This window comes from Hirundo rustica, chromosome 5 (genome assembly GCF_015227805.2).
Source record: "Hirundo rustica isolate bHirRus1 chromosome 5, bHirRus1.pri.v3, whole genome shotgun sequence".
In the NCBI taxonomy this organism is placed as follows: domain Eukaryota; kingdom Metazoa; phylum Chordata; class Aves; order Passeriformes; family Hirundinidae; genus Hirundo; species Hirundo rustica.
In genome coordinates, this window is record NC_053454.1 from 50,224,034 (window position 1) to 50,244,160 (window position 20,127).

At 34.6% G+C, this 20,127-nt stretch overlaps 1 long non-coding RNA gene across 2 annotated transcripts in view; it reads left to right on the plus strand.

Moving 5' to 3' along the window:
* LOC120753067 (uncharacterized) overlaps window positions 1-20,127 on the plus strand; it is a 131,406-nt gene that overhangs the window by 49,194 nt on the left and 62,085 nt on the right. The window contains exon 2 of one of the 2 annotated variants that reach the window (XR_009207871.1): window positions 4,168-4,268. The exons of the other annotated variant lie outside the window; for it this stretch is intronic. This is a non-coding gene — a long non-coding RNA (uncharacterized LOC120753067). The remainder of the gene's footprint in view (window positions 1-4,167; window positions 4,269-20,127) is intronic. 2 annotated transcript variants of the gene reach the window in all.

The window sequence follows — 20,127 nt, forward strand, 5'->3', positions numbered from 1 at the left end:
AAAGACTTCTGTCTTAAAAGTATAAATAACATATTAAAAGCTGCTGAGATTCCTTCCCTCCCCCCCCCCCCCAAATCTCAGCATGTGTTTTTATAGCTTTGGAAGTCACCATTCCATGTTTACCTTCACCACTTTGTTTTTTCACCTAGTTTTTGCAAAACTGTTTTTCCATATTCCCTGTTACAAGCATTTCAGGAAATACTATCTAGCTGACTATAGAACTTCCTGCTGTAAAACTCTATGGGCTGCTTGACCTATAAACACTGCATTTGTTTGTATTGATAAAGTGAAATGTTATCCTGAAAATTGTTGGTTATATCTGATAGGATCCCTCAGCCTTATAAGGTGAATTCATAATTTCCATTTTTATATCTTTCAGCGTAACTGTTGAAAGAAGCATATTGTGACTATAAATAAATTTGGATTTGTGTGACTGCAGTTTTTAAATAATTTGATTTTTTTTAAACTTAGCGCTTGGCTGAAATTTTGCATTCTAAGTTTCTACCCACAGCTGAAAGGAGGCTTTTGAGAAATTTGATAGAAGCTGTCATGTTTCATTGTGTGGTTTTGGTTTTTTGCATATTTTTTTGTTCTTATGGTTTTCATGATTTTTTTTTTTTAATTTTATTTATTTTTTGGTAGGTTATTTTTTTTTCTCTTATACCACACCGTGGCTTTTTAAGCATTGTTAAGTCCAAGACTGGTAGTTAGGAGTAAGTTCTTTGGCAACAACTTTGTAAATGATGCAACAATAGAAAAGATTTGACTGAATAAATAATTTCACTAAGAAATCTCACAAATGACTGTAGACTCCCACCTCTTACCTGAACCCTGAGTTTCAGATAACTTATATTCTCTGTTGCATTCTGATTTTTAGTCTCCCCATTATTTTCCCCATCTATTATTTTTAACTATATACTTCTGTCTTACTCAGGTTGTCAGCTGATTTTTTACCCAGTAGATAAAATCTTGAGGGAGATTTTATGTTATTTCATTTAATTGATTTTGGTATTGGATATTTGTGGCAAGGTTTTGATAGCAGGGTGGGGAGACTCCAAGTGTGTCCTCTGTGGGATGAGGTCAGGGACTGTCCCCTGCTTGACACAGCCTCTTTGCAATGCACCCACCACACGCAGAGCTGAGCCCACCAGCCAAGTTGGTGCCTCTGTGAAAATGCATTGAGGAAAAAGCAAAAAAAAACCCCAAAAAACCTCAGGCAGACAGAGGATGAGGAACTAACAAGAGTGAGAAACAGCATGGAAGGAAGAGGCGCTCCAGGCATCAGGGCACATTTTTCCCTGTGGTGTGTGGAGCATCCTTGCCTGGGCAGGTACTCCAGAAGGAACGCAGCCAACGCGGAGTCTGTGCTGAAGCAGCCCTTCCTTGGCCGGAACTGTAGGCTGTGCAGAGCCTGCACTGGAGAAAATTTTCTGATGGACTGGAGCAAGTGGGACACCCATGCTGGAGTGGAGTTAGAACTGTCAGAAGGAGGGAGTGGAGTACAAAACAACCAATGTGTACGTACTGCAACAGCCATTCCCTCGTGCCACATTGGGATGGGCAGAGGAGTCTGCAATGACAGAGTGAAGTTCAGCCTGGGAAATGCAGGAAGGAAAAGTGTTGTTTTAGCATTTGTCTTCTTGTTTCTCAAAAGTGAAGTTAACTCTCCCTATGATTCCTTTCTGCTTTGTCCATGGTGGTAATTGCTAAGTAATCTCCCTGCATTTATCATGATCTGAAAGCTTTTTCTTTGTTTCCTTCTCCTGTCCCTTTAAACAAAAATAAGGATTCCGCATATGAAAATCAGTAGTTTTCTTCATTTAGCTTAAAATTATGTATATGAAGGATGTTGAACCAGAAAATTGAAGTATTGGAAAGAATGCTGCCCTTCAATTTAATTCTGTGCTGTTTCCTGCCCAAGGGTCTTTCTTCCACGCAGATCCTCCGTGGGACTTTGCCTGTGTTCCCTGTACATGGTTACTGAAAAATAGACTGAAACTCAGGATACTGTAGGTAAAAAAAACCCCACTATGTTGTCTTGTTTAGAGTGTAGCTGTATGCTGATCTGTTTCTTCAGTCAAATAAGGACGAAAAGGCTTCTTTCCAGCATAAAAGTTATTAAGGATGATTTTAATATCCATATGCAGCATTCCATACTTTTATATTCAAATGGTATAAATATAAAATAGATTTTTCTGCTAGACAAAATAAATATATTTTAATTCATGGTCGGAGAAATTCAGTATTTTTATACTTCCAAAATACTCAATGACCCTTTTTGTCAGGGGAAAAAAGAAATCATCCAAGTTAAAGCAGTAATGTCACTCTGATTTGTATTTCCACCACTGGTTGTAATTCCATTCATAGTTATGTGTGAATCACAAGCAAAATTTGCAGTTTTTCATATTTTACTTGTCCTACAGCATAGAATAAAAGTAGTTTCTCAACTCTCACAGTCTAAAGCTGATTGCAAGTGTAATTGTGTGCTTAAATAACCTTAAATTTGTTTGTCTGATACTGTTCCCATTCCCTCTTGGCTCCAGAATAATCTGATGTTACTATTAGTATTCTCTCTCATCATAAATGATTCAATAGGACAGCTTGTATTGCAGTGATAGTAGTTTAATGAAAGGGTAAACATGGGAATGACTGACTGATTTTAATCATCCAAATTAATTCTACTGTCTTTTTATAGCAGAGTTACTCAGAGCAAAATTAATTATTGCTTACTCCTGTGATTAACTTGCATACAGCAGTTTTCTGTATTTGTAAAAAACCCCAGTTGTAACATAAACAGATTTTACTAGAACAAGTAAAAACTTAATAAGGACTTCTTTTGCTGTTAGTCAAATTCACAATGTTTGGTTGAAGGTTATATATTCCTAGATATAAAAGATTTTTTGCCGTGTACTCTCGCAATTTATAGAGCGGTTGTGATTTAGTTTTGGTCTGAAGGGTCTTTTTAAACTCTTTAATCCAGGTACATAATTTTAGGGACAGCTTCTTTGATTTCACTATCTCAGGTCAATTCCACAGCTGTTTTTCTATCTTCTTTAGCCATATGGTATCTTTATAATTGACTTGCTTCAGCAAAAGCTGCTTGATTTTTAAAAGTAGGCTGTGTTTTGACCATGTAGGTCAGGATTTTTCTGAAAAGCAAAATCCATGGTAACTCAGGTTAATGTAACTTATGTTGCAATTGCATGAAGAAATCCTGAAGATGTAAAACCCCTGCAGCTGTGTAAGTTGAAAAGAATATACTATGAACTAGACAATCAACCACCAGTTACAAAAACCCAATAGAGTATTGTGTTCTAATAGAAATCTTTCCTATTATTAGACATACAATACTCTAGTGATTTAGGAAAATGTTGAGTTGGTGTAAGATTCATACCAGAAATAATTTAAACAACCAACATTTCCCTAAAACTGTACTTAAAGAAAGTTGATTGTACTTTTCTTATGATAGGGGACATGAGACAAAATACCTCTGAGAAGGAAATTATGGTTTTAGTAAATGTAAGAAATAGAGATGATAACCGCAATGATTCAGTTATGTCTTAATGTGTCAATACTTTGATAGCAGACAAGACAAATGCTGGTTGTTAAATAAGAATAACTTAATCCAAAATTATTTCAATCTGCACTGCACAGTTTTTTCCCCTATAAATTACCTCACAAAATACAACTTGGAATGGTAGGACTTTGTAATATCATGTAGCATGATGTGTAAATCATCCTTTTATATGATGTTCAAATACAGAGATCTATTTTTAATTTATTTTCTTACATTTCTATTCTAACAAAACAAGCAGCATTCTTCTGAAGGACAGCCACATGTCAGAGTTTTGGATCTAGTTTTCTCCAAAGTAAGACATGCATATGACCTATATGTAGTCTTTGATACAAATCTTGCATGAGCAAAAATTTCCAATTAGAATTGTGTAGAATTATGTTTCTGTCTGTGCTACAAGCAATATAATTCACTTGAGTGTTTTGAACTTTACACAGCCTTAGAACATTCCACTGAACCTTGGTTTTGCAGTAAAGTGTTCAAACAGGGGAGTCAAACCACAAAGTGAAAAATTGTAATGAGTAAAAGTTTAATTGTGTTTTGTGGCTATGTTTGTAAATAATGAAATACTGAAGGGGTTTATTCAGTAACAGATTTAAAGCCTTTTGGGTGTGGTGGATGTGGTTACTGCCTGTGGAAAAGGTCCTGATCCCCTTTAGAGAATGACATGGTCACTGAATCTACTTTTGCTTGAGTGAGTACATGAGACTGAATTATACTTTCACTCTGCTGGCCAGATTGCTTCTCACAGCAGCTTAGTAGTGGCATGTAGATGGGAGGACAAGTGGTTGAATGATTCTCTAGAGCAAATTTATACAAAAGCCTCTTTTTTTTGCCCATACTTTTGACAGCTATTGTTCACTCAGTCCAATCATTCCCTTGTGATGCTACCCTAAAGATGAAACCCCTACAGCACTGAAATTGAAAGTTTAAAAAAATGTATATTTGGTATATGTCAGGGCAGCAGTATTTGGATTTTCATCTCCTCAATGTTTGCCTTTTTTGGAAAAGCAATATTTTTGTACTCCTGATTCTGCTGATTATCGAAGAGATTTGAAAAAGATACGTTTTTGAAAGGAAAGTAAAAAGACAATGTGGGGGAAATTAGAAGAGGGTTTTTCTTTTTTTCTTTTTTTTCCCCCAGATTATCAGCACGGTTTTAAGAATTGTTTGTACTTAGTGAGAAAAGAGAACTAACCAATGAGAGGAGAGCTAGCTACTGATGCAGCAAAACATGTCAACACTTCTGTTCACAAGTGTATATTTTTGCTGTTTTGTGAAATTGATGAGTTTAAAGGCAGAACCAATAAGTTTTGACACTTCTTGTAATTTAAAGCAAAACATATTTTACTCACAATAGTGTGAAATCTAGGCTTTTCTGTGAAGTTTAAAGGACAACATATAATTATGAAGTTGTTTAATGCTAGAGAAGAAATGACAAAAAAATGGTGATGAATCAGACATGTTACTTGTTCTTGAAATAACACGTTCTTAGATTCTTCAGACTTTTTGCCTTCATGTTTTTGTTGCATACTCTTTTTGTTCTTTGTCACAACTTCCCTTCTACTTCAGAATTATGATACTTTAAAAATATAGTCTTCCTTACTTGCATGAGGTGTCATAGAATTTTATAATATATTGCAACCTGTTACTTTATAAATCATCTCCTACTGAAGGGAAGCATTTAAGAACATGATTAATTTTAAGCATTTTAACATTCTATTGCCATGTTTATATTGCTGAGAGCAATTTATCTTCTGTCTATACTTAAAGATGAACAGCCTATTGTTTTTTAGATATATAAACTTAAATTGCTACTTCTTCTGCCCTAAGAGAATAGCATTGATGATATTTTAATATTTAAATCTAATTTAATTTGAATATAGAATACCAAGACATAGTTTAACAGGCCAAAATGTGTGAGTATTAGCACTTCTCATTGATACATCATTCTTTATTACATTATTTTGTGGAGGGATGGATACACAAAGAATGAGCAATTATATTTCCAAATGCTATTTCACTCTGTCATTGTTAGTATGCATATACCAGAAGAAATTATTAAAAGATTATTGTTGTCCTTTTGAATTTTCAATTGAGCAAATACCGCCAAATGTGCTTTAAATAATATGCAAAATTTCTTTGTGATATATCAAAATATTCCTTAAATCTCCTTTTCAATTCAGCGTATATACTTCAGCCATGATACTTGTGCTTTGTTAAAAAAAACCTCCTAAAATCAGGCTATCCCCTACATTACATGTTTTTATATAATTATGAAAATATTTAACCCTCTATATGCTGACAGCCTTTGAAGATGACACTTAGTTGTGTTATTTCTCATTTTCAGCTAAATACCGTACATTTCAGGAATGAGTGTTCAAGTTTTTTAGATTTGTGTTGTGGTAAACAGCATCTGCATTGTGGTAGTTATGCTCATCTGTGATTATACATGTGACCATGCCTGTTGGAAGAGGAAAACTACTGCAGTTAAAAGAGTGGATATAAAGTAGGTACGTGTGTGAGGAGATATGAGAGAAGGAACAAATGTTTCTGGGAACTTGAGTTCTTCTTCAGGTGATTAAAGAAATATTTTTCCAGGATGGTCACAGTAGGAAGGACTTTTGTACCTGTAGATTCACCTCATTTCACGAGTGAAAGGGGTACCTTGTGTGAATTCTGTGGCCTCAACAGGATACTGAGCCAACTGAGCACGTGAGCCACTGAAATGAGTAGGATTAGTCGTAAGGCAAAGCACACAACAAAGACCTACTTGGGCCAGGACTTCAGAATATGTATGTTAATGCTGGTCAGTACTCTACTTCTAACTTCTATCAATCACTTTTTTTTAATTATTCTTTTTTTCAATGGCTTTGCCTCGTTAAACAGAATCATATCGTTCCTGGTCGTGTCAGGAGCGGACTTGCATCCACTATTTGATGAGGATGAGTTAGATAATTCTAGTCTAGCTTAGAACTGGAGATAACCTATAGGAAGAGAATGGATTTGAGAATGGATTATGTTTAATGCATAACATCTGCCTGTGTCTATGGCAATACAAGTACTCATTCTCTCTGTGTGCATTTTGCAACTGTTTAGAAGGGACAGTTCTCTTCACAATGCTTTCAGCAAACTGAAAATTAATCCAGTTACTGAAATCTACCATGGAAAAGAAGAAAGTCTCTGTAAAGTAGGAACTATAAAAAGAAGTTGGCAGGTTTAATCCCCTCTGAAGCTGTAATCTTGCAAACTGCTGGTAGGCTGCCATTGAGATATTCATAGTCTGCAGTACTCCTAGAGTGTACTTAATTAAATGCAGTCTTTAATAATACCTCACCTATACCCCTGTATAGTGTACTACTGGTTCTGTTCTTTACCTGCTTTTTCCATTTCCAGACACCTGAAATGCTCTGAGATTGATTAACATGATTTGCTTGAATTAGAAAAGAAGTAAAATAAATTCTTCTGTAAATGTTTGAAAATGTACCTCCATAAAGTGATTTTAGTTTCAACAACAGATAAATTTTATTGTTTATGTGTCTAAATGTCTATCAAGTCTACATAACACAGTATGTGGATCTATTAATATTCTGAAGATATGTATTTATGGTTTTTGTGTTTTATAAGTAGCTGATGCTTTAGGAAATGTTTATATTTCCAGGATGTAGTGAACATACCTCTCACTCCTCTTTTACAGTATTCTCCATGATTCCTTCTCTTTGAACACTACCAAAAAAAATTCAAACTCCATCTTCTCTGTTCTCATAGTCTAGAACAGAGGAATTGGAAAAAAGTAAAAGAATTTAATATTAACTTTTTATATATGTTTTAGGTGGTGACATTAGTAAACACTAAAATAATTTACAGGCTGTTATACCTAGTTAAAAACTTTCATGTTTCTTTTTCAGAAGGCCCAATAAACTGAATGATAAAATCTGCTTTGTGTATTGTCCCCTAAAAATAAATAACTTTCATGATATTCATACTTTAATAACATGTGATTTAATATTTTCATCAACAACTGAAAAAAATCTTATTGTATTCAAATGTTGCATCTCTCGGTGCTGGACATCTGCTTTTGGGGAACTGTGAAATAAGCATCCAAATTATCTAACTGTAAGGGGTATGGTGAGATTGTTCACAGTCAAATGTGTACATCAGTCCTAAAGCAGCTTTTCTTTAATGCTAAGATATTTTTCAGAGAGAGCCAATTATAAATCCAGATAATTGAAGCTGGGATCATAGATGCTCAGAAAAGTCTTGAAGCTTTGTTTTCTCTTTTTGAGAAATGATTTTCTAAGGTTTCTGGTATCTATCTTAGAATTATTTTAGTTATAAACCTCAACAAGATTAGTTATGAAAGTGAATGATGTAACAAAATAATATTTGAAAGTACTGTCAACACTTTTTTTTTAAGGCAGTGGAAAAGTAATTTTCTGGATACCACTTTATGAAGCTAGCAAAGTTATTTAATAAGGTAACAGTAGAAACAGAAGTGCTCTAGAGAATATCCTCTGAATTACTAGCATAGTTAAAGTCATGGAAATGTAAAACATAGATCTGCAGAACTCTGATTTTAGCATGCTTCTTGATTTAATCAGGCACTCTAAATCCTGTGCCAGGTAACTAAGGGACTAAAAAAGTCAAAAGATCAGAAGGGAACCAAAGGCTAACTAAGGGTTTTAAAGGAGAAGGACAGAAGTTTCTCCAGGGAGCAAGTATTCTGGATGTGTAGACTGGATTGATATGAGTCTCAGTCTTAGAGGGCCAGGGAAGAAAACAAAGACAGGATGATAGTGATGAAGTGAGATTGAAGAAAAAGACACAAAAAGAAGTCGGAAAAAAAAAATGGACTAACCCATGACAATTTGATTTACTGCAAAACAGGAAGAAAATGAAGGATGAATAAACCAAAGAAAGAGTTACATGCCTTAAGTAGCAGTTTTATATTTTATCATGAATGGTGAAGACGAGTGTAAAAATGTGCTAATAATGATATCCTCTATAATTGGGTGTAATCTAAAGGGTTGTTCAATTTATTTTTTTTGCCATTTGGAATTTCAGCTCTGTTACTAATGGAGAATTAGAATGCCAAAGACTGGTTTGGGTGGTTTTGTTTTGTACCTATATGGGAAGACTTTAACCATTCACAGTGTGAAATTTGCAAGATGGGATTACATACAGTTCTGAAAAGACTAAGTCTTTTTAGCATTGCTACTAATTATTTTTTTCAAATTAATAAAATCTTTTTTATTAAAAATAACAGTTCTGTAACTCAAACTTTGACGTTATCAAATTGTGAATGTGAGTAAAAAGCTAAAGTGCTATATCCAGAGAGAACAGAAAATATATAGCCTTTTGAGTGATTTAGTAACTGGATTGTTTCTAGCTCTGTTCTCTCTGTAAACATATCTTGCCCAAGCAGTTAAGTGACTTCTATTCACAAGCTAGAACATTTAAAATGTGTCAGAAAATATCACAATTAGAGCCTTCATACTGAATCCCTAATAGAACCACTTTGGAGCCGTACTAAAACTACTGCATACCACATGTCCCTGTTAATGGGAGAGCCAAGACTTGGTGAGTTATTGTGTATAATTCTGGGTTGCTGACCAAAATTGTTAATTTAGAGTGTGGATCCATAATACAGAGACCCAGCTCAGATTTTTCTATGACATTTCTGCCTTGAAATAGGTTATGGATGTTTTCATTTCTTAAAGTAGCCTGCTATGCTGTGAAAAGTAAAAAGTTTATTATAGTTAACAGTAATAAGCTTACCATTTTTTGCTTCTATTTAAGCATTTTGTTAGTATATATTGAATTCACAGTCTATTTCTTGTTTTTGCAGAACAGTTTTTTAATTGAAAAACACACAACACTTTCGCCTAATAGATAAGAAAACAAACAGGATAAATTTATAATTATTAAAGTGCTGGTTTGAAAAGCAGCAGTTTTAATGCGTGTTTCAAAATCAATACAGAGAGTAAATGTTTGCTTATTTTTATAAGGGTTTTATTTAATGTGTGCGTACTTTTTACCATTTTAGTAGTAAAGATTGAAATTTCAAGAGTGATTATTAAGAGAAAAGGTGACACAGTGGCTGGAAAAATTCTTTTTAGGCAACTAGGTTGTTGGTAGCTGAAATGAATATAACATAACTAATAGTTGAGGCGTCCTACTCTATATATGGCATGACATGCTGCTCTTGGACTTGTTTCTGGAATATGCAAAAGAGGAGCGCTTTTTCTCTCTGGTCCAGAGAAATTTGTAGGAGATTTGTTGTAGTAAATTAGGGAACTCAGAGAGGAGAGAGCCTGCTAAGGAAAAGCAGTCATCTGATTTCCTCTGAAGGTCACAGTGCAGAGGAACTAGAGATGCTGAATGAAATACTTCTTACTTAAAGAGAACAAAGTTTGAGGGGGACAGGAGTTTAGGGCTGATAGATGGGAAAATTTGCTTGGACATGTCCATTTACACAGAAAGTTTTAATATGAACATCCCCAGCTGAAGAAGCTGCAGGTAGAGCTAGAGTGGAAAAGACCCCCCAAACTGGAGTATCATCCTGGGGTTGTACCAGGGGATGTGTTCAGGGTAAATACAGGACTAAAACTGACCCACAACACAAGATGTGCTAAAAGTGGTGTGTTTGCCACCTAAACATGGAGCAGGGCTTGAAAAGCAGCATCTTTGTCAAGCAAAAGACAAGCTATTCCTTTCAGGCATTTTCCTCAGTTTTCCTTCCCTCTCTTTTTGAAAAGGTGAGTCTCCAGGAAAGAAATATCTCCAGTTGAGTCTGAATTATGCATTTTAGGTTACTTTTCTTTCTTCTGCTCTTCCTAACTATCACTTTTTTACTTGAGAGCAAGTAGTCCACCAGGCTGGTGTGCTGTGGCTCAGGGAATGTTCTGGGTTCACAGCCATGTGCTTTGCAGGAGTGCGCAGTTCATTATCTACTCTACCTCTCTTATTTTGTATTGGAGCTGTACCCCCGCCCCCTTCAAGGGAAGCAGACTCATGTAAACATTCAAACTGGCAGTTTGAAGTTTAAAATTTTGTTAGGTAGGATTAATAAAAATTTCCATTGTTTAGCATTTATGATACTGGTAATTTCTTGGGACTATGGTGCTTTGAAAACACATGGTGTATAAAAACTAAAACAATACTAAAGCCAAATGCAATGGAGGTTTTCTGCTTACTAAGGTATTTAGCTACAGGAATTTTTTGTATGATTTCATGTGGGATTTTAAAATTCATTTTATGAGATAAATTACTCCATTAACTTTACAATAGGTAGCTATTATTTTATGCTCATCTAATGCTGTGATACCATATGGCATTGGAGATCTCTGAGCCTCTAAATGCTTTACATTTGCTTTTGTCATTTTGTAGTGAATTGTATTTCTGGAAAGGAGTGCTTTTTATGTAGCTACTATGATGGTATTAGATATCGTCATTACTTTCCAAAGTTGGTTTTTAAAAAATCCATGCTCAGTTTGTGATTGGGAAATTGTGTGTGTTAACCTTTCAATGCAAAAATAGTGTCTTTTGTCTTTTCTCCCAGGTAGCCAGTGTTTCATGAACAAGGAATGTCCTTAGGGCTATTGTTGGTCTGATTTTTTATTAATTATTTATATATACTAACTTTAGAGTAGAAATGATGGAATCTTGCTTCTTATATTCGGTGATGGTCCTCTGCAAAAATGCCATTTTTATATGCATTGTGGATTAAAAAGACAAGTTCTGGTTTCAAGTGTTCCAATGAAATTAATTCATGTCCCAGGCCCTTTTTAGTTTAAATTTGTGTTTAAGACAAATTTTGTTTTACAAAGTTGACATAAGAGATGTAGAAGTTAACTTGTCAGGTTTGGAATGTGATTTATTATTATTTTTTTTTTTTACTTGAAGGGATAATTCTTATTGAGACAGGGGTTTATTTTTTAACCTTCTGTATATTTTAGTAACAAATGTACTTTATTGTGATGGACACATTCCATCAAGAGTGTCCCAAAAGACCCTTGTTGTTTTTACAGCGCAGCCCTCAGAAAATTAACCTGCTCTCTCAATGGCCAGAGATGAATGCCAGCTTTAATACCTACCTGCTGTTTAAAGGTTAACTTTAGTAGCGTAAAATGTTTTGTGTCACGCTGATTAATTGAAAGATAGCAACTGATGAAGTCACTGCACTGAAGTCAGAAACTCCACACCTTCTGTATTGCCTGACAAAAAATTCTTAAGAAATAGCGTGATACAGCAGCTTTCTACTGGCTAATTACTCTTGTATGTACAAAAAAATTGGATGGATTGTTGATAAAATTAGAATTTATTTAGGTGGTAATCTAATTAGGTATATGAGAAAATAAAAAAGCAATCTTCATTATTGCAATAAAACAACACTGAAAAAACCCAACCCCCTGCTTTATACTCATATCAGTGGTCATGAGTGTGTCAACTGTTTGGTTTGGCCCATCTTTTTTCCATATCCAGCTGAGAAGCCAAGTCCTGGCTATTGAGGGCTATAAAGAAGAGATGTTCATTATTGGCTATGGTATCTGTGAAAACTGGGATCATTCTTTGCAAGTGGACTGTGATAAAAAAAATTAAGGATCAATTATATCAACGTTTTTTCAGTGTTTTTAAAATATTAAGGCATGGTATTTTTGGACAATTCTTGCTCTGAGATCTGATTTTGCTCTCTTTGTCCTTATAAAAGAACCTTTTGATCTGAATATCAGTACATTAAGTGAAAAATTATGATCTATTTCGGTACTTAAACACATTCTAGTCTTTCTGAAAAAAATCTGCTACAACATTATAGCATTGAGATTTTGGCATGTGCCTCTAGCATCCAGCTGCTTAAGTTCCTCACATCTTGCTGCTTAGGAAGTCAATTTATTTTTTACAGAACTTATGTTATACAGATAAATTTAAGACTATCATGAAACAAGGCATAGTAATCAATTTCAACCCAGCAGTTGCCTGCTATTAATTGCCATTTACACACATTTAAATGCAAAGCTCATGATAGTGCCAATTCATAAAATGTTAAAGATATTTTTAATATGGAGAAAAGTTTTGAACTCTGTATGTGGCAATAAGAATTTGCATTCCTGCTCAGGTAGGCATCTTACAGTCCTTTTAAGGTTTCCCCTCAATACAGGCTCATTATTGTGTTTTTGAAATCTGACTGATAAGATATTTCTGGATTTGTAGAGAGTATGCATATTTAATATATAATATAGAGCAATAAGTTATAATAAAATAAGATAATTTGACCAAGACATGATCTTTAATGTGTTTTCACTTATGCTTATCCTTTGAAGACATTAGCTGATAATAACAGTAATGATAGCTTTTGTGGCTTTTTGAGTTCTTGTTTTGTACTGCATTCTTCCACATCTAGTTCCTACCTGCATAATCTCATATTTGGAGATGTCACTGAGACATACTCATATATTTCTGCAATTAATACCCATTCTGGAATTAGTGCATGGAGTACTTGTGCATTTTGTTAGCACAAAGAAAGAATTTCAGAAAAAGTGAAAAATGGAAAGCCCCAAATGTTTAATTGCTTGTTATCAAGGAAAGATGTTATCTATATGAATACATATGTGTGATCCCATACAGATAATCAACAATAATAATGTTGACAAGGTAAAAGCACTGTAGGTTAAGGCCTTTGTAGATAAGACAGTCTGAGAAGTTGTTATTTCTTCACTGTAATTTGTCCAAGGTTAAGTGAAATTGCAGGTGAACTCAGGAAAATTATTTTGATCAAAGCAGCAAAATTCTCTAGCACTTGGACTCTGTAATCTGTCTGGCATTTATATGTTGACATTTATTGCCACTCAATAGCAGAACAGCATTGAGCTAGGATTCAGAACAAATTCATGGTATCGGCTAGTATTGACTCACTTTGAATAAGTGGAATTTTTCACTTTACAAAAAATTGTGACTTAACAAAAAATTCCCCTCTTTTTGTTTTATTTCCTTTTGTCTCTTGACCATCTTTTCTCTTGATTGTAGCAGGTGCTTAAGGAAGAGAGGCAATGTTATGTCTTTCTAAAAATCTTTCATCCTCTCCTTCAACCACGAGAGCATAACTTCTACCCTTTTGTTTTTGGTGTTCGAGTAAGTTCGAAGGAAAAATCAGGGAAAATCTTCAAAAGCAAATCCTTGGCGAAATATTTAGTAATATGAAAGCCCTCAATCCCTGTGGAATGCTTTCTGCCTCTTGTTCATACTGCTTCAAAGCCTGCTGCATTCCCCCCCCATGCGAACACCCGGGCAAGTGTTCAGTTCAGCGCTGGGCTGAAGCTCAAGGAACGTGTCAATCTCTTGGGGTTCCACAAAGCCAAGTACAAGATGCTGCCCCTGGCTCGGGTGCTCCCATTAAATCAAAAGAATAGAGCCAGAACCCTCGGGTACAATATATGTTCTAGGTGGTTGCATACAGCTTTTGAATTTAATAATTTTATTCTTATTATTTATTTATTTTTAGATGAACAAGCTCTATAGTGAGGGTAAATTGATGTATTTCTATTATCTTCTGTAGATGCAAATCTAATTAGTATCTTCACAAGCCTCCTGTAAATTTTTTTTCTTGTTTGCAAGTTACATCTTGAGGGAAATCCATTAATTATTAATCCCCCTTGTTACTACATGCTGCAATGAATTAATCAAGTAGGCCTAATCTTGAATTATTTTCAGAAAGCTTCTAAACAATTGGTTGCCTAAAACTTACTCTAAAATGTATTTCTATTATTTGAATTTGTCCTTATCAACTGCTTTGCAGCAAGGGCTTGCAAAAGCTTCAATGGTTTTGTATGTGCCATTGCTTTTTTAAAAGTAATTTTGGTAATTTGTAACTTGAAGCCTCAGAAATCTCATCTAATTTTGATATCTAAATAGCAAAATACAACAATTCCTCAAACAAATAAAGTTACATTCATGCTCAGATGACTTTGAGAAGTTGAATTAAACAAAAAGGTGGGATGATTATCAAGACCAAAGGTGTTGTCTGGATTCTGCATGTACAAATGAAATGATATAATTTTGCTTGGGCTGGCTTCAGTTCCCTCAGTACTGTTAGGACTAAAAAGTCACAATGGCTGCTCCTGCCTAGTCACAATTCAAATCTGAGGAAAGATTTGTCAAGCAAATTTGTAGTGTTTTTTTAATTACTAAAATATGTTTTAGCAGATTAGATGAACAATGCTGGGTATTCAGGTGTGTTTCAACCATGAAATTAAGAAAGAAGTGGTTTGTTCTAGAACTGTGCTTTGGATGCTTTTATGCTCTGAAAATTATTTGTAGTTTTCTGTTCTTTAGCTACTCCAGCCTCTGCCAGTTTTTTAATGATCTTGGGGATCCTGGACCTTCACCACCCTTCTCATAAAAGCAGAGTTTCTCCTGAATCTTTTTTCTTCCCTTTACTACGGCTATTTTTCTTTATAATATGATGTATCTCAAGATCTGAAGTAGCTCAGATGGGTCTGTAGGGCCAGCTGATAAGTCATTTTTTTCTTTATAAGCACAGACCAGTTTTTAAGCTTCTCAAGTAAGGATTTTTTTAATGAGGCCAGGCCATATATTTGAATGTGTGGGTGGTCAAAGAAAAGGGACTAAAGTGCTGATGATTTATCTGAGTTTGTGGATTAAAGGCTATATAAGAGTCATTATTGTTTTTCTAAATTACGTCAATAATGCCTTGAGTGAAGTAAAAGACAACTGTTGGTCCTTATAAAAGGATAAATTTTGCTATGTGGCTCTAAACTTTGGGGGACTCTAAAACCCTGGGTATTTTCCAAACTATTTTCACATTGCAGGTGCTCAGACAGTAGAGCAATAGGAGTGTATTTGGTGCTCTGATGCTTTACCTTGTCAGACTTTTTTGCGTGTATTAAATTGCTACAGTAGCACTTCCTTTTCCAACTAGAGCCCAAATCACAGGCACCTTCCTTATCACTTAAAAGTGCACGTGTGCAGAGATTTTTGTAATAAAAACTATGGTGTCTGGGTTTCCTTTTTACCGTTAAGTTCAGTGATAAAGAAACATTTTTCTTTATAAATATTTTCAAGAAGCACACCATTCTACAATTTATAGATATATAAAAATACATATTATATACATGCGTGTATGTATACGTTAAGGATGTATCTAGCTAATTTATAAACTACTGTTCTATAAATTTGCTATTAAAAAACCAATTTTGTTTCTAAGCCATTAAAAGGCAAATAATTTTGAAACTTGTAGGTTCATGATAATAGTTTTAGGGTTTTAGAGAGAAGAAAAGGCTTACTAGGTGTCTTTATATATTTTTTAAAAAACCATTCCTAAGTAGCTTTATTGCTAATTTTAAAGGAAGACTATTTTTTTTGTTACCAACATAAGAGACTGAAAAAAAAATGGTGGTTTTGAGGAAAGCCTGGCAGAACCTTAAATATAGCGGGAGCTAGCAGGTGTCACTATAAAAATATAGTGATTGAGAAGGATGGCTATAAATAGATGAGGCATTTTAGTCATTTGCCTTTGAAAGCAGTTTAATAATTCCATGCTGAGTCCCCTTTCAACAAATTTAATGAAAATCAGCATGATGTTGTGGCAGTTCCTATTGGATTCTTTTACCGTCTTCTTGTGTTTCATGGTGTGAGGGATTTAAATAGCGTCTAATAAACTACATTAGCAGCTCTACATTCCTCATCTGAGGCACAAATGCACACAATTCCTCCTCCTCTGGAGGGTGCCCCTGTGTTTCTGTTCATTGTCACTATGCCTAGGAACTGCTAAATAGTAATTTTGTGACTTTATTCCTATTCATTATGATTGTCAGTGTGGAGCTACTCTGAGGCATTCCGAGCAGGAAGTAATGATTTGATTTGCAGCCTACTGTGAAAATTTATTGGTTTGAATGGACCTTTCTGAAATTCCACTCGATGAGCAGGACAAAAATTGATGCCTTTATCAATGTTGTTGTCTATTGGTTTCCATAGATATAAGACAAAGTAATATTTTAGACTTGAAAAACCTTCTTAACCAGTATGAATCACTTATCACTCTTTGTTTTGGTGTGTTTTTTTTTTTTTTTTTTGGTCTTTACATTTAGGATCAAGAATCCTAAAAGGGTTTAGTACAGTGTTTGAGGAACTACACAGTTTCAAGGGAGTTCAATATGGGTTCAGCTCCTGGAGACTCTCTAAAACTTAATTATTTTTACACTTTGTGGTTTCCTGTAAGCTCTCAGAGTACAATAGAAAAAAAGTACAAAGAACGGTGATTACATTTTTTGAAATTATTTTAGAGGTAGTGTTTGTGGTTTCTTTTGAAGTCTCAGTATGCTGTTAGGGAGAGACTTCAATTTTTCTTGGACCCAAGGCACAGTGTCTGTACAGTGCCCTCATGCTCTCAATCCTTTTAAGTTTGGGAACTCCTATCACTGGTTAAAAAAAAATATATATATTTGCTGTAGAGCAAGGTGATTTAGTTGAATATCTGAACTATTGGTGTATAAAGTACACAGAAAATATATTTTTAAATTAGATGTTCCTTCTCTAGCAAAAAATGGAAGTTTTAAACTAAGCTGAGCCTTCTACCTCTCATACCCTGACCAGGAGAGATGTCTGGACAGAACATAGACTTTTTGCCTTCCAACAGCAATATAGACAATTAACAAAATAATTCAGTGCTGTTTACTTCTTAAGTGCAGGAAGTCCAGTTTCTTGATTTATGGATTTTACATTTCAGTTTATGATTCCTTCTCAGCAATAGTTTGGTCATATTTCCCAGCAGGTCTCAAAGCTTTCCTGATCCTTACACTGAGACTCCGATTTCTCAAAAATCCTGTCCCGCACTTTCCACGAGATCTCCAAAGTGGTCTCAAGTCCTGCAGACCTCTGCATTAACTGCTCTGTTAATTTTGCTGACTTTGGGACTAAACTGGAGCAGACGTTTCAGGGCGGTCTCTTCCAACAAATGGCTCTTTACAGAATCTTCGGCTGTAAAATTAATCCAGCTAGAGGTTTTCCTTACCCCAATGTGTACATAAAATAACTAATTATCAATATTTCCCTTACTTTCCTACATTGTATCAGGCTCCAGTTCCTGGGCTTTCTGACTTTCTCATCTGTGGTGTAGTTATCATTAATTTATGCAAGCATGAAGGGCTATGGGAAAGATTGTGGTAAAGACTGGACACTTTAAAGTTTTTTAATAAGTTAATTAATTCCAGTTTATTCCCATAAAACATGGATTTTTGGGGGCTTTGTAAAATATATATAATTTTTTTTTTAATTGCAAATTCAGTGAAATAAATTCCTGTTAGTTAGTGCTACAGTGTAGGATTTGCAAATGCATTTCCTACGGTAACAATACATTAATGGCCACTGCTTGTATATAATTTTCCTCCAATATCCAATTAAAATAGAATCTTTGTGGAAAAAATTACCTTTAATTTCTTTCCCCCTTAGAAGCTAGACAAAATGATTCATACTTCTGTATGAAAATTCCTGTTCATGAATGCCAGTTGTTGTATATTTGAGAAATACTGTCTTGCTTAGTTCTATTAAAATGAATGTGAAATTGTACTGAACTGGGCAAAAAATATATAAACAGTAAAATATTTTATGAAGTTGAATCATGGTTTTAATGGTAAAAAATTATTTGAACTTCCAAACAAAATTAACCAGCGTTCCCCCACCCCGCCCAAGAGCTGTAGAGGATAAGAAAGAAGACTAGGGGATGGTAGCAAAGATTTTTAAAAAGCCAAATGCAGCATACCATAACTGTCTTTGCTTTTTTGGGGATATGCAGATGGTTTTATTTCAATTGTAGTCTTACAGGGGTTTTTTGTTTTGATTTTTTTTTTTGTTTGTTTTGTTTTTGTTTTTTTCCTTTGCTTGATGAGGGGTTTTGTTTTTTGCTTATTAGTTTGCATGTCCATTGATGAACTCAGATGTATTTTTGAGTTCAAGTAAGGAGTTTGCTGGCATGCGTGTGGGATGGCTGTGTTTTCAGTGAGCACTGACCATGTGCTAGACAACTGACGTGATTCAGTGGCTGCCAAGCGTGAGCTGGCCAAAACAAAAAGGCAAAGATGGTGATGCTGACAACAAATTTTATTGGCAGTTGTAATTATTGACTGTCTTTACTATTAGGGTAATGTGGAAATTTCTACTGACTTCAGGAGGTAATAAGGATTTTATTTTTTTAACAAAATCATCAGCCTTTCTGAGGACTTTACATTTCTTTCTAAACAAAGTAAAATTATACTTATTTCATCATATAAGGAGCTTTGAAATATTGCAGATGCAGATTTATTCTCAAGTGGATACTTATGTAACACAATTCTAGAGGGAAGCTGCCAAGGACTCGGTGCAGCCCCTCAATCCCCATCACCCTTCACTGCTTGGGATGGAGAGATTGTGGAGGACATGGGATTGAAGCTGAGCCTGGGAAAAAAAGGAAGTTGAAGGAAATAATTTTTGTAATTTGGTCTTTTTTTCTCACTACCAAGGTCTATTTTTATTGGCAATATAATAATTTACTTTTCTACATATCAAGTCTACTTTGCTTGTGACAGTAATTGGCAAATGATTTCTCCCTGACTTTATCTCAACCCATGAGTTGTTTTTATGGTTTTTATTTTTTTCTTTCTTATTTTCTCCCTCTGTCCTGTTGAGGAAGGGGGAATGTGAGGGGATCTGGGTGAGTGTCTAGCAGCTGGCCAACATCAGCCCTCCACACATAGTTATTACTGAAGGTCATCTTTGCCTGCAGAGAGCTTTGTTCTGTTGTCTCTAAGCTTAAGATGAATAGTAAAATTCATCAAACAGTCAGATGTTAAAATATTGTTTTATAATGTCTTCCAGAATCTTTTTTATAGTATCTGAGAAACCCACTAACTAATTGCTGGTGCGTGTATACTTCAACATTTTTTGAATGTCAAAATTCTGAATTTTGACTAGTTCTGATCCTGTATGGCTTAAAATTGTATTTTAAAACCTGCTGAAATCAATGGAAGGCATTGCATTGATTTGAATCACAGTTATGTCAGTGTCTGAAATATTTACTTGGTATTGCATAAGAAACTTTCACAAGTACTTTTTAATGTACATTATTTGCTGACTAATTACTTTATATTTGTAAAAGTTTTTTGGATCAATATCATAGTAAAGTTATATCAATAATTATTATCAGAAATTATTCATTATTGATAAATAATGAATATAATTATTAATAGTAATAACTTTGAAGAAATTTCATTATAGTCTTTTAAACTTTTACAGAAATTAATATTTTTTTCTTGGAAACTGAAATTAACAGCCCAAGTTTTTCAGTATCAAACCTGCCGATATGGGTACATCTATATTTTGTTACACACATGTAAACAAGTTACATTTCCTTTTACCTGAATCTGCAACTAAATCCTGATTTTTGACTGATTACTAGATCACTTTGTAATATGTCTTGCCTAAGAAACAGGAGGAAAAGTGTAAAATAGTATGATAAAATCTTCAGTTGGAAAGCTTACAGTGCAAGTGAGTAATTGTTTTAGTTT